This window comes from Pinus tabuliformis, chromosome 3_2, assembly GCF_031772625.1.
Source record: "Pinus tabuliformis cultivar Carrire ecotype Pingquan chromosome 3_2, CPIR1, whole genome shotgun sequence".
In the NCBI taxonomy this organism is placed as follows: domain Eukaryota; kingdom Viridiplantae; phylum Streptophyta; class Pinopsida; order Pinales; family Pinaceae; genus Pinus; species Pinus tabuliformis.
The window spans coordinates 659,874,007-659,890,185 of record NC_142302.1 but is presented as its reverse complement, the minus strand read 5'-3'; the positions used below and the strand labels follow the sequence as shown (position 1 = coordinate 659,890,185).

The 16,179-nt window shown below is 38.5% G+C and overlaps 1 pseudogene; it reads right to left on the bottom strand.

Moving 5' to 3' along the window:
* Window positions 1–255: 255 nt before the first annotated feature.
* Window positions 256–1,532, bottom strand: LOC149182389 (uncharacterized; annotated as a pseudogene).
* Between the last annotated feature and the right edge of the window lie 14,647 nt (window positions 1,533–16,179).

Here is a 16,179-nt window from a genome sequence, read left to right as displayed (position 1 = left end):
TGGAATTGATCATCGCAGGAGAAGTTGATATGAACAATAGTAATATTTCTATGGTTATAAAATAATCAAGGTGTTCCAGGGTATTGAATTGTGCAGAACCTACGAGGGAATTTTTTTGAGGGAGGATCGAAGAAAAAGGAAGGATTCATTGGTGGTGTGGGGATCGATCCTTCCTCCTTTCACTGTGGTTGATTTGCTGTCAAATCTCACGTACTCCACCAAGCTAGAAGGTTGAACTCCCAGCCGTTACAGGCACTATTTTGTTGTGTCATGAACCTCACTACATTTTCTATTAATCAAATCAAGATTTTGCAGCTTCATATACTTCCTCACAACATCATCAGAAGAAGTGGCATGCATTGCCTTTTCCATGAACAAGATGATTATTCTCTGGCAGGGGTTTCTGGGAACAGGGCGTGTGTTGAACTAGAAGGGTTTTTTCATTGAGTGACCCCATGCCATGAATTTCTGCAGTGGGTATTCAAGAACATGGGGGAGCTCGATCATGTACAAGACCTACACGCAGTATTGCCAGGAAATGGAGATTGTCCACTTTTGCCTCCCCTTGTAGCAGATGCTTTGTTGGGGAGTCTGTTTTGTGTCAACTTTGTTTAACCTCAATCAGATGCCTCAAGGTAGCCACCCAGTTCATATTGGGGAATATGGCTATAACACTGTCAAGATTATGGAGGGAGAATAGCAGTAAAATCAGATGAGTTGCTGGAATCTCAAATATAACTCCATGAATATCGAACTCATGAAATCACGACTCTTTAGTTAAGGGCACCCCGAGCTCGACTAAGCATACCTACACACTGATATTTGCCATACAAATGGGGGTAGCAGTGGAAGCACTCATCCTGGACTCGGGTGAGGGCTCGGGCCATTGGATAACCGAGGGCGAAACCTCCTCCACCATACGTTGTTCCATGTGTTCTGATCGGTTGATTCAAAATTGTTTTCCAATGTAGTAGTATTGATTGTGATCGTGTATGGCGATCACCCACACCAGATTATGTGGCACAAAAAAGTGTATCATCATCTCCCATTACAAACCACCTGACATAGAGGAGCCCCAATTTTAAAGTCTCTGAAACAATTTGAGAAATCTAAGTAGCAGAGTGCATTCCTTGGGTGTGAGTATAATTAAAGTCGGGGGTATCCTAAGAGATTTTGGTCGGTGATCCGGGAGACCAACCAAACGAATCCCTGGGTCCACCCGAGTTTCTACCATAGATCTATGTAGGGTTTCCTCTGCTTCCATCTATGATCTGAAGCTACTGTGTCAAAAACAATATACTTCAAGCTCGTAGCATTGGGTTAACTGAATTTCGCCCGACGTTATCCCCTGTGACTAGAACTACTAAGTAATCAGAATGCTACCAATAGGGATGTGTCGATAGGACAAGAAAAGAGACATAGAAAAGTCAATAGCTGAGATTAAATACACCTCCTTTCAGAGCCTTCCAGCAAATATCCTAGACATTTTCACTGTCATATCTTGCTAATCCCATGGCCAACCCATGTCTCATACTACTTCGCTATATGAAGAGCTTTTAGGTGTTAAATCCGAGCATGGAGATATTTTCTTCAAATCTATATTGCGAATTTAAAAACCCTTATAAACTCTGGTTGTCATGGAATCATACCCTGCTCTGCTACCACTAATGTGAATCTTGGGAAGGGCCAAGATCTAGAAAACTTAGCACATTGAACACTACACTAGGAGAGGAAAGCAACAACACAATATTCAAAATATGCACAACATAAAGAAGACAACCATTAACCATTTAAGAAATCATTTATTAAATGAAAGAAGCTTTTGGCTGCTACATCGTGGAAGCCTAATCTATCCTTTTGCAAAATCAGGCTTGTTATTTATAGCATTTTTTAAGTTACAATACCATGGGTGGATGCCATGGGTCAATACCACTTTCAATTTGGATCACTTGGGAAAAATACCCTTGTATGCCTTGGTATCTTGGGCTTTGGTAATTGCAATTGGCTCAGTGGCGAGCCTCTTGGGATTAATTTCAAATTGGCATATTGTGTTTTGGCTCAAAGAATAAATTTAGAAAATTTCATACCCTTTCTAACTAATGGTTTTCTCTTCCCTCTGTCTAGGGATTTGATTAGTTGGTGCATTGTTATATATGACATTGTGCATGTTTGGGTATTCACTGGGATGGTGAGCAGGGATTTCACTAGAAAATGTTATTTGCATTGGGGGTCATGGTTGATTGAGGCCTTGACTGGGACAAAGAGGTTGGCGACTTGGGGTAATTGTGCCATGCTATCTCAGAGCTAATAAATTCAATGGTGAGTGGTTAATATGTCTCCCCAGCATGACTGGGCAAGTTGAGGACTAGGTAGGAGAAGAATTGTCGGTAGCAACACCATGAACAAAACCATGTTGAAACTATAGACCTGCCACGCTCCCATTCTTTGCCCTCTGTGGAGATCCCTCTCATGTATAAATATTGTTATAGTGTGGTTTGGCAACTGAGTGATGTTATGAACTAGTTCAATGGGGACTGATATTATTAGCATAGTGAAACTCTGGATTTTATGCATCACATCCAACATAACCTGTGGGAGATACATGACGGATTAATCAGCCTGTGGAGAGGGAAGCAATGCATTTAGGAGTAGCTCGAACCATGTAGAGGCTCATTTGGCTCACATGGAGAGGCATGTGCATTGTGGATTCAAACCTTTGCTGCCCCTGGATCAGGCCTTGATCATCCGGTCTCAATAAACTCTAATGATGAATGATGCTTATTGGTTGTCAGTTTGTTTTATGGATCTTTTGGCACGTTTTTCCTCTCAACATATGTAGAGCATTGTTATTTTGAAAATTCACCTTGTATCTGAGTATGCAACTATTGGCCAATAAATCTAGTAAGAGTGAGACCAAGACAATTTTGAGAAGCCTCACATGAAGATGTAATCTTCCAAATTAATAGCAAAGCTTGATATATATATATATATATATATATATATATATATATATAACTTGAGTTTATAACTTACTAAACCATTTATTTTAGTTGTTCGATTTGATTGTGTTAAAATAGTTTTTGAGAAAAGTGTCATCTTCTATAATTTGGTTATTGCTAGTAGTGAGTACTTTATATTTATTTAATCTATTAGGTTTTTCTCCAAGTTTTATACTTTATATTTATCTAATTTATCATTTTTGTTCATTAAATTTTGTTTGATAAATTAAGATAACTGAAATAGATCATTATCAAGTAAAATTATTTAACATTCATTCACATTTTATAATTAGTATTTATATATGTTTTAATTGAAACATATCCATTAGAATTTTATTTATTTATTTATTTTATTTTTTTCTTAACATTTAAAAAATATTGACAAATTTTTTTATAGTACACCTACGTATCTCTCGAACACTAAACTATAAAATGCCTCTCAACACAAAAACTTATAAAAAATAAAATTATATTATTTAAAAAATTAATAATTTAAAATTGATTTAAACCATGATAAATTAATTAATCCAAAAATATATAATTATTAAAACACAAATACATAAGTGTTAGGATGATTCCAACTAATCTATGGGTACATATTATTAAGCCAAAAATCACATCTCGGCACAACATCAATTACCATATAGTAGTGATAATTAGTAAAAGCATATTTGACTTCCTTCGTCACTAACTCTTGTAACTGAATTATATATATTGCATTATTTTATTAAACACTTAGATTATTACAATATGTGAATGATTTTTCATTTATAGAGCGTAAGTTAATATACGTTGAGGTTTACATAATGTTTCTATAGAGTGATATGATCATTCAACTCTTTACAAGATAGCTGGATACAAGTTTCTAGTACATTTTTATTGTAGGGTTTAAAATCTTAGCTTCCTTTTTATTTATTAATTATTTAATGTGTTTGGAATGCAAAATGAACGTTTTTAAGTATGATTTTGGTCACATATGTGTTTTTGTTTGGGTTGGCGAGCTCTAAATTATGATCTTAAAGTTATATGAAATAAATTTGTTAGTTATTTCAATCCAAAAGTCTTTTTTTATACAGATTTCTTATTAGTATGTTGTCATTAAAAAGTTGTTAGGAAGCTTTTTGAAATCAATATATTATCTATCTTATTACTATGATTTCTTGTCAATTTTTTTTTTTTAATAATTTCAAATCTAATTGAGCTAAGTAGGTTTGGAAGTGAGCTTTAGTGGTTTGGGAGAAGGTGTGTTTTTTAAAGTTGGCAAGATGATTGGGTTTGAGGGATCCTAAAGTCTTTAACAAGGATTTGGGAGCAAAGTTGTGGTGGCATTGGCTACAAGGGGCCATGAGCTATGGAAGCAAATTTGGGATAGAAAGTACAATCACTCTAACTCCCATGCGAAGAAATTAAGAGCCTAATATTATCCCCTAAGGTTGTTGATTTGGAACTTTGCGCAAGAGAATAAACACGTTTTATAAGAACATATGTTCTGGGAAATGGGATGGTCCAACAACACAATTTTGGGAGGAAACTCGGAAACGACACCCTCATTTGGGAGATCAATAGGTCCTAAGGGATCTTAAACACTTCACCATCAACAAGGGGGCTATTAAGGTAGTAGACTTTTGGAAAAAGGAACATTCTCACTCTTCCTGGAGAGACTAGAAGACTCGAAAAAATTGGCCAGAAGATCATGCATTACATTTATGGCCTAATCTTGACCTATGCCTTTGAGATAAAAAATATCCAACTTGCTTTAGATCTAGACAAGTTGCGGTGGGGTCACCAGGAGAAAGGTATGTTTACACTTAAGGAAGCCTATGCAGTCATGGTAGGGCACACACATATCCATCAAAAACCCATTTTGCAAAGGATTTTGACTGTAAAATTGTGGCCAAAAGTGGCCCACTTTCTATGGCTTGTTGGAAGAAGAAAGCTTCTAACATGGGACCATATACGTAAGAAAGGTTTCATTGGACCCTCAATGTGTCTATTATGCAAAGAACAAGAGGAAATTATGGAGCATATTTTGAAAACTTTCACTTTCATAGAAGAGATATAGAACTGGGTCACTCATTTGTTTGGACATATGGATGATTCGCCCAAAAATCCAGATGTCAGTAGAGCTTGGGCTTTAGTGGTTGGTTTCATACTCTGGAGCATTTGGAAGGAGCATAAGCGATGCTTCTTTAAGGATCAATGATCTTGACTTATACAGGAACCCAATAGAATACAGATATAAACATAAAAATAGCGATGCAGCAGAAATAAAACTTCATTTCATTAATCTCAAAGAACTGAAATATGCTTACATACAAAATGGAAATAAAATAGCTTGGGCGATGGTAACTTATCTTTGAGAAGAAATGTGGTGGATACATGCCTCTGAAATGTGTTACAATGAGGATTGAGGGCCTTTTTATTATTGAACAACAAAGGGAAACCCTAAACAACCAAAATCATAACCCTAAGAGATGGAACATTAAGAGTTTGTCGACCCCATTGGTATTAGTTGGGCAGCCAAATTCATGGGGTCATAATTTGGTCATATGGTCTTTGTTTGGCGCGTGTGACGTGATATTTGTTTGGCGCATGCCCTACTGCAGACCTCAAAAAAATGTCGTTTAGGGGGTCAAAACAACTCCGGAAGTTCAGGACCCGAAAAACTTCTAAAAATAGTAAATGCTACTATAATCAAGGAAACTAATGAAAATGACTAGAGGTTTAGGTGGAATAGGCAGGTGGCCACCAATTTCCACCTAGATCAGAGCCTCCATGAGGTGAGGAAATTTCCGTTGAACCTGGTCCCTGGTGAACCACTTTCCCTAGTGAAGGAGTTGGCCTGCTTTGACAACTCAATATAGATGGATCCTCTGTTGGCGAGTGTTCTTGATATGTGTGTCGATGATCTTGTCAGTTGTGGCATGTTCAATGAAGCCTAGGTTGAGCTTTGTTGGTGTCAGCTGCTCAACAACATTGGATGTGTCCAATAATGGGGGAAAGTATGGTCGCAATCAATCCACATTGAATATTAGATGCAAACTAAGGAATGGTGGAATGTTGAGCTCGAAGGCATTGCCCCCTACATCCTTGGTGATGATGTATGTCCCATATTGGAGCGGGTGAAGCTTGCAGTGGGGCCCAGCGAGGCATTCCTTCTACAAATGTAACCAAACTTTATCGCCCACCTAGAACTTATCTGTTACCTGATGTTGATCATGACGATGCTTGAACTTAGCATTGGCTCTGTCCAATATGTCATGGACCTGCTGGTGGATGTGTTGAATGTGCTCAATGAATCTGTTATCCCTATCAGCTTCGAACTAGACATGAGTCGAATCTGCCTGATTGGCTACAAATGGTACGACCACATCAATGGGACATAGTGGCTGGAATCCCAACCCCACCTGAAAGGGGCTATGGCCAGTTGAGCTATGTGTTGAAGGAAATGTAACTAGGTTCGGTATTCATAAATGTACTTTTGCTATTTGTATTTATTCAAGAAAAGAAATATTATTTTTATAATATATGTCAATGAGTTCCTTGCTCATTGAAATAGGTCTAGCACATGTTGAAGTGCTATAGGTGACCCAAAGAGTCAAAAGAAATTATGAAAGACATTAAGGGCATGTTACACCATGTATATTTATGTATTAGAGTAAAAAAGAATACCTCCAAGCAAAGTCAACAAGTCTCCTCCATGCAACGACACCATCAAAGAAGCAATATGAATTATTGACGTCAATTAAGCCTATAGTCTTCAAGTCGGCCTTAAAATTAGGCTAAAGGAGGGACATGCCTCTATATATATAGAGGTTGTCCACTCCCTCAAAAGACAACGCAATCATCTTTGAAATTAGTGAAGTAAAGGGACTAGAAAATGGTGGAAAAGAGTGAAGGAAAGGGTCTCCAATTGCATTGAGGAGGAAGGCTGCACAACCGAGTCTAAGAGGACCATTATAAAGTCTAAGACTCCACAAATTGTTATCAAGTAAGAAGAATCACACTACACCTAATTTCCCTTAATTCTTCAACACTCTGGAGATCTATGTTGTAGCTATGTTGGACATATGGGAGGCTTTCATCCCATGTGCGTGGATGATTTGAGTTGTACATACGCAAAATGTGCATGATCATCCTGTTGATGACCTATGTTTGGCCATCAGTTTAGGGATGGAAGGTCATGGACTTCATGAGCTTGGTATCCAACATTAACCAAAGGCTTCACGAAAATGTACTCAGAAACCTGTTGTCCCAATCTAAGATAATGGATTATGGGATTCCAAAGTGTACCCACACTCATTTAAAGAAGATCTTAGCAATGGCTTCTGTTGTGATACTCTTCTTGTAGCCGCCAGAATGGTCATCTTAGATAATTTTTCAATGACCACGAAAACGCAGTCGTTTCCATGCTTAGTAGAAGGAAGGCCAGACATGTAATCCATGGAAATGGATTCCCAAGACCGAATACCAGTAGGAAAAGGAGTATATAGGTCTTACTTCTTGATTGTCGATTTGGCATTAGCACAAGCAGTGCAGGATCTGATGTACTTTCTGACATCATGTAAAAGGTATGACCAAGTAAAATACTTTTGTAGCATTTTCATTGTTTTCTCTAATCTAGAATGTATAGCGACTTGACTGTAGTGCACCTCCCAATTCATCTTGGAACGCTCACTTGAAGGAACACAGAGGTGACCTAGGTGGCATAACATTGCACCCTCGAGGTGGAAATCTGGTACTTTTTTTCCTTCCAGGAACATCTGGTACGTGTTGCTTAATTTTGGATCGCTCTTGTAAAGATGCGACCACCCCTATGTCTTGTGTCCATAAGAGTTGAGCATAGTGGTCAACGCCATAACCAGTGGTTGATGAGACATTCTACAAAATTATTGGTGCTTCCCTTATTGTACTTTATGTTCAAATGGAATTGTTGTAGATATGTGGACCATTTCTGATGGCGATTGTTCTGCAACTTTCCTTGTGTCTATATGAAATTCAAGGGTCGGTGGTCTATGTGGAGGACCATTTCCTTCCCCATCATGTAATGCTTCCATTATCGGCAGGCCTACACAATGGAATACATCTCTGTGCCGTAAGTGGGATACTTTCGAACTGTATATGAAAATGTCTCACTGTGATATGCCACCAGATGCCCCTGTTGGGTAAGAACTGCACCAATAGCATAATCGAGGGCACTTGTCTCAATTTCAAATGGTTGTTGCAACACTAGTGCAAATCAGAGGCAATGCTTCAACTTAAAAAATGCCTTATGTTTGGATTCATACCAAAAGAAATTTGTTTTCACTCCACCCTTGGTGACTTGTCTCAGAGGCCAAGTGATATTAGAGAATTCCAATACGAACCTGCAATAGAAATTGGCAAGACCCAGAAATTTGCAGAGCTTTGTTAGAGTGGTTGGTGTTAACCAATCCCAAATAATTTGTATCTTAGTTGGGTCCACATGCACATCATCGTCATCAATGATGTATGCCATATATTGAACATGGGTCATACCAAAAGTGTATTTCTCCAAATTGGCACACAATTTTTGTTGTCACAAAGTTTGGAGGACCTGTTGAATATGGTGTATGTGCTCTTCCCAACACTGGCTGAATATCAGGATGTTGTCTAGGTACACTACCAAGAATGAGTTAGTGAAGGTCTGCAAGATGTCATACATCAGCCACATGAAGGTTGTGGGGTCATTCGTTAACGCGAAAGGCATGACCAACCATTCGAACAAGCCCTCCTTGTATTCAAAGGTGGTCTTCCACACATCTGAGGGTTCAATTAGTACTTGGTGATAACTGGACTTCAAGCCAATATTGTTGAATTATTTGGCACCCTTGAGCTAGTCCAGAATGTCATCAATCCATGGGATTGGTTACCTATTCCATGTAGTGATCTTATTCAGCACCCGATAGTCAATATAGAGCCTACATGTTCCATCCTTCTTCTGTACCAACACGATTAGACTCCAACAGGTTGATGAACTTGGCCTCATGTGCCCTTTTTGCAGCAGCTCCTGAATCTACCTACTAATATCATCGTTCTCCATAACAAATTGGTATATTGGTCCATTGGGTAGTGGCGCGCCCTGGGTCATATCAATGGAGTGATTGACTTGAATGTGTAGGGGTACCCTTATGGGTGAGGTGAAGATGTCCCTGTACTCCTCCATGACCTTGTCCATCTATTGTTGCTATGTGGAGGATATCGATCTTGAGGTCGTGGAGGTGGCCACAATATTCTTCTTTCCCTAAGGGAGAATCATAAGGAAGACAAATTTCCCATTCTAGGAAATGATATTGTTGCATTGCTTCGAAGAGATCAAAGAGATGGTGGTAGGTGGTTCTACCTTCGGTATCCTGTATAAATTATTTCCCAAAGTAATAATAACAGTGTGAGGCCTAGACTCATACAAAGCATGACACTTCCACAAGTATGGTTGGCCTAATAATACATCAAAAACTTCTAGAGGAGCAACATCACACAGTACCTCATCTATGAAGGGCTTCATGTTGTAGGGAAGGTGGCACTACTAGATGATGTGGAGATCTCATCCTTGGTGAAGCCACCCGATGGTGTACGGTTGCGGGTGTGGTGTGGTCGGTAGGCCAAACCACTTCATGACCTCTACTGAAATGAGGTTCTTTTGACTCTTTTTGTCGAAAATGAATTACAACGGAGAACCCTTCACCCACATCTGTGAGTGTAAGAGGCACTCCCCCTCCTCTAGATCTTTGGGCTCAATCTTTTGGATCTTGGTTGTGGAAATGGTGGCGCTAGGATCTGCATCAATAATATTCTTCCCTTTGTCATTCCCCTTGTTAGGTTCTGACTCAGAGTAATAACATGCATCTAATTTGAAAGTCTTCAGCTCGACCACTAGTGACTGCTTGGCTCAACGCTCACTTGTGTTGTGAGTGGGGATCTTATGGAACTCACACCACTTTCTCGTGTCCTTCTTTGTCTTTGAGATGTTGTTATTTTCTTGTGGCTTCGATGGGTTATCATGGGTCTCCCCACCTTGGATTTTTCCTTTGTTCTGCGATTTGGAAGCGCCTTTCCCTTGCTTCGGATTCGCAGCTCCAAAGTCTCACTTTTTTTGTTTAAACTTTTTCTCGATCTTGACATCATATCAATAGGCGGTGTTGAGTGAGAAGATGTTCAAGAACTCCATCTCATCCTAGATGTACTTTTGTAGAAAATCATGGTACTTGAGTTTCAAATGATTCTCAGAATCCTTAATACCCAACTTCATGCGAAGAGTATGAAAAATATTTGTGAAATTGTGCACGTCTTGGTCCCTTCCCTGCCGCAGCAACTTCACATCAAGCATATATTCCAAGAAGGAATCCACCCCACTAAGTGAAATGTGGTCTCTATTCAAGATAGAGGAAAAAGGACTTAAAGAAAAGGAAGATGTGGGATCAAAGGAGAAAGCACTTGCTACCATGGCCAGGAGAAAGGGAAAATTTGGCAAATTTGGTCCACGAAGAACAAACAACAAAGATATGTCCAAAATCCAATGCTATGGATGCCAAGAATATGGAAACTACAAAAGGAATTGTCCTAAACGACAAAATAAAAATGGAAGAAGGTCACATGACTCAAGAGGTGAAAGAAGAAGAAAACTATGACTTAGTCAAACTCTTTACTTAAATATTCTTTCAAATTTTTGTGTAGGATAGGAGCATGTAGGAATAGAATAAAATTGTATGGCTAGAAACATCTTCTAGAATCTAGAAGCATGATGTACATAGAGTTCTAAAAAATCATGTAGAAAGATCATTTATAAATAAGAACAATATCAATGGTTATAAATATATTCTAGAATATAGGAGCATGGTAGATATAGCTCAAGATATTCATGTAGAAGGAGCATACCTAGTATAGGACCTCATCCACAATTAAAGAAAATTGATCATGATTAATAATCTTAGAAGACCTCCATCATCAAAAGGAAAGAAACATTTGCAGGGTAAGGGTCTTCAAGATCCTATCATGGAATCTTCAAAATAAGATTCATAAACAAAGGCAGATTTCTCATTGGGAATCCCATTCATGGGATTCAAGAAAAGGATCAGCCAAGCTAAGATGAAGCAAGAAGGGTCACACCAAGGAAAACCAAATGAAGCTAAGATTATCAAAGGAGAATCAAGATAAGGTATGTATGCATCAAGTTTAGTCATGTTATTATATGTATATTATTGAGTCATGGGAATAGTTCTATGACATGATTGAGTATCAAAGAATCTCTTTCACCAATGACATGCTCGAAGGCATGTACTACAATGTAATGAAGGTCAACAAAATAAATACTCACATAAGGAGTATAAGATTATTGACTAAGAAGCAAGTCAAGAAGGAATGTTGACTAGTCCTAGAAGCAAGCAATGAAGAAGTTCTCTCACAAGGACAATAAGGTGGTTGACCAATCTATCCAAGAATAAACAATTGAAGAAAAAGGTAAACAATGTGAACAACACCATGATCATCAATAATCATTATTTGACAAGATAATTTGAAGACATCTCCCGAAAGAAGCATTACAACTCTGACAAAGGAAGAGATATGTCAAAGGACCCTTGACACCTGTGAAGGCCTTGGAGATACGAAAGGTGCTAATAACTGATTCTACTCTACGAAGATGTCATGATGAAGAAGCCATCCAGCAAAAGCACCATTTAATGTTGAAGCAATATCAGGATTAAGTCATGGAGGGCTACTAGATCAAAGCATGGGAACAAAAAAGTACAAAGAAGTATCCATGTGAAGAGTAGCCTGAAGCATATACAAGATGACATGGAATAACCAGATGACAAGAGAACTTGATCTATGACAAGAAGGCCACTTTCCACGAAGGAAGAAATGACATGACAAAACAAGAAGGAAAGTGATTGATGGATGGTGCCCTACCAAGAAGAAGTTTGACCAAATACTTCATGACATCAAAGGAAGGAAAGAGATCAAGCAGCTGGAGGACCCACAAAGAAGAAGTTGTTGATGAATGGATAAATCCCTAGCTAAGAGGGAGTTATAACAAGTTATCAATTACAAAGGAACTTGGAAAAGTACCTTGTCAGAAGATACTTGGGCATGTCTTCCTCAATTGAGAGGAAGTGATAGACACAACATTCTTATCTTCACTTGGGAAGAAAGAATGGGAGGATTAGGTAATCATCTGGCATCTGATACTCTGGCATCTGATACTCTTTGAGGATGTGTAGGACATCCAAGACAAGAGTAGGAAAGAGGACTGATATTCTTTGAGGGTTGGGAACCCAAGACAAGAATAGTCCTAGAAGGTCATACTCAGTGAACACAGGGTGGGTATGTACCTTGAGAGACAATGATGAAGGTTTCTATAAATCATTGGTCTCACCAAAATTGTAGCTTATGGTCTCATGGAGAGATCAAGTTGTTAGTCAAGACCTTGCACTATGAAAATGTTGATTGATATGATGCTATAACAGATGGATTACAAATCTGGTTTCTCTTATGTGAATTCTTCAAGATTTAAAAATAGCCAAATACCTTGTAATGATTTATGAATACCTCCCTAGTTAAGAGGGAGTGTTGAAGAAAGTGTAACTAGGTTCGGTCTTCATAAATGCAATTTTGACATTTTGTATTTATTCAATAAAAGAGAAATTATTTTTATATTATTTGTCAATGAGTTTCTTGCTCATTTAAGTAGGTCAATCACATGGCTAAGTGCTTCAAGGAAGTCAAAAGGTGAATGTAATTATGTAAGACCCTTAGAGGGCATGTTACACTATGTATAAGGTCAAAGGAATACCTCCAAGACAAGTGCAAGTCCTCTCCATGTAGCAATGTCCTCCAAAATAAGAAAAACGATGAAAATAATGAAGATATGGTCAATTCGGCCTATAGACAGAATGTCGGCATAATGTTTTCCTAGAGGAAGGACAATCCTCTATATATAGAGATTGTCCACTTGCTCATAAAGAAAACGAAGCAAGATTTGAAATCAATGAAGAGATAAGCAGAGAAAAGGAAGGATAAGAAAGTCTAAAGGGTCCCTAAATGTGCAGCAAAGGAAGGAGGAAGCTCAACGAAGGTAGAGGACTATTTCTAGGGCTAGAAGCATACACACATGCAAAGAGAAGGAGGATAGATTGTGGGTACAACAACAACAATATCACAGTTCAAGTTTTGTTGGTGTTTGGGCTAGCTACTAGGCCTACAAGGCCTTGCAATTCAAGCTAATAAGTCCCTCTCTCTATCGAAGATAAAAATATCCTTATTCGCCAAGGGAACCATCCACACGTGGGAAAACTAGGGATATTGTACCGTCACTTCAGTGTGAAGACATATCTCAAGAAGTATCTCGTAGAATCAAGAGAAGGGTGTCTCCTTAAGTAGAGAACATATCTAAGATAAGAAGAAACACATCTCATCAAGAATATCACATAAGAAAGCTCTATCTCTAGACAAGAAGCAAAGAAGGAGGATGAAGTGCTGGGGAGAAAAGTGTCGGAAGAAGGAAGTCTATGTGTCGGGGAACATAGTGTAGAAAAGAGGAAGGAATTGACTTGTGCTTGGAGGAAATTCTAGTCAAGGGTCTAGGGTTTGGCATTAGTCAATAAGAAGCTTCAATAAGAGAAACTTACCGAAGTGTTTTCCTCTCTAAGAGAGATAGGTTTTGGCCCTAGCAAAGAGCCAACATTTGTGTTCTTGTCTTTTTTATTTTGATGGAAGTTTGATGAAACACACACTATAATAAGAAGAAGAATATAATGCTAAGAAAAATGTAAAAGTGCATCAGAAATTGTTATCAAGCAGTGAAGAATCCTAACAAACACTAGTTCCCTTCATTCTTCAACAAAAGCAACTCCGGAAGTTCAGAAATCGAAAAAACTGCTAAAAATAGTAAATGTTATTATAATCAAAGAAATTGATGAAACCAACTGGAGGTCTAGGTGGAATACATGGGTGGCCACCAATATTTACCCAGATCAATTAGAGGACCTCACCAAAATTCATATGGAAGCTCATTAAAAAATAATTGAAGGAGATTATCGTATGAGAGTCATGAATTTTAGAGGACTGGAAGGTCAATCAACAAGAGGAGCGTATACTAAAAGAGCTGAAAATTTCTCAAGACATGATTTCTCTAGGAAATCCTAGATGTCCTATGAATCCAAAGTCATCCCCAAACTATTTCACTCTTCTGCCCCCTGGTTTCATCAAGTTAAACTTTTATGGGGCCTCTAAACGCAACCCTGAACCAGCTAGATATGGAGGAATCTTTCGAGATTGGTCAAGAAATACTCTTAAGGATATATGTTGGTAATTGTGTCTTCACTAACAATAATGTCACAAAATTTATTTCCCAAGAAAGAGGCTTGAGGATTGCAAGGGAAGGAGGTTTTTCAAATGTGCAATTGGATGGAGACTCCTAGCTAGTAGTATCTACTGCCCAAAAACTCATTTATGGTACCCTGATGGCTAAAGTAGTCAAACTTTGGAACTTAAAACTTCTAGTATCTTGAATTCAGTAGTTGTTATCATCTTTCACGTATGTTAATACATCCCCTTCTCGGAGAACTAGAAATAAGGTGATAGACCTATTAGCGAATTAGAGAAGTTGACAGCGAGATCTGACCTTCAATTCTTCCTAGCCTATACAATAACAATTCAATTAGTCTGATTAGATGTACAATATTCTAGAGAAGGATTGAGATTCCCTGATGGGGTTATATGAGCGGTGGAAATATGATATTAGGGAGGGTGTCCGCTACCCCACTAACTCCCATGATAATTAAGGCGAAGGTGGTGTGGCACACCTCCACCATGCAAACGAAGATGTGATAGTCAATCAACTAAATGTCCAAGAAGGTTAAATTTTCATTTTTCTTTTGGTCATAGGAAATGTTGCAAAGAGGGATTCAATGGGTCTATTGAAGGTTAGGAATTAGACCCAATGCCTTTGCATTCCATGATAGTGTACTCCTTTATTGGGTACTTTCAATGTTAACTTGGTTTGGTTAGAAATTGAGTGTTGGGTAGTATCCTAGGCATCAAGTTGTAATGCACAACTTGCTCGGGCCTTTAGTGCATATCATATGGGATCTTGGCATCTGTATTTATCTACACCCTTGACTATAGTTAGGCTCAGGGAAGTTTAAATTGGAGGTGTTCCTTAGCTCAGTGGACTGGAAGAGGAACCCTCTTCTGGAGTCTCAACAATGACATAAGGTAATGTGGATATTCTATCTGGTCAATTTATAATTGTATCAGTGTCCAGTTGGTTTTTCTTATATTTCAGGCTTGTCACTAGTAGTAATGGTAGTTTTGATATTCAAGGTTTCGGGGCATTGTGTCTAATTTGTGGTCCATGAGTCTTACTATTATTTTCATTCTTGGGGTGGTGTGGCTTGAGGAGAAAGTTGCACGATGATACTTATTCAACCTAGCCTCTCTATACCATTTGTTGTTTGGAGGATCACGCCTCTCATTTTCTATGGTTTGGGGGTTCTTAATTTTATCTTTGCCTATGGGCATATGTTCTATTGTACTAGCATGGTTGACAAGGTTTGTGTTCTTGCTAGAACAATTTATGATTATGGCCAGTGTGGAGAGTCCTAACCCTTTTACTCTCTTGTAGTTTTCCCAAGTTCAGAGCCTATTACTCTTTGGGAAAGTTTATAATGCCATGCCAACATGGCAGGGTGAGACAGGGGTAGGTGAGAGAGGGATATCCAATCGACATCAATAGGAGACTTTTGCCCAAGGTGAGGCTATAGATCCCAATCCTGTCAACCCTCATAGCCTTCATGAACCTGACCCTGGATTGGACAACCTTCGTAATCAACTCAATCACCTCAAAATGATCATCGAACAACTTAGTAGAGACAAGCACAATGACATAAATGTGGTCATTTCCTTCATGGATGACCTCGAGAGAAATTAATGGCACATGCAAGACAAATTAGTGAGTCTCCAAATGGGACAATGGTGTCTTCAGGAAAAGTTGGACCATATGGATGTTAGATTGCTCACATGGAAAAACATGTTGATTATGAGTTTTGGCCTCTGCCTTCACTTGGTTCAGGACCAAACAATCCTACTCCGATAACATCCTCTGAGACATAATGACTTATGGTTGCATTCTAATTTTCCCAGTCTTTCGGACTTATGTTCCTTT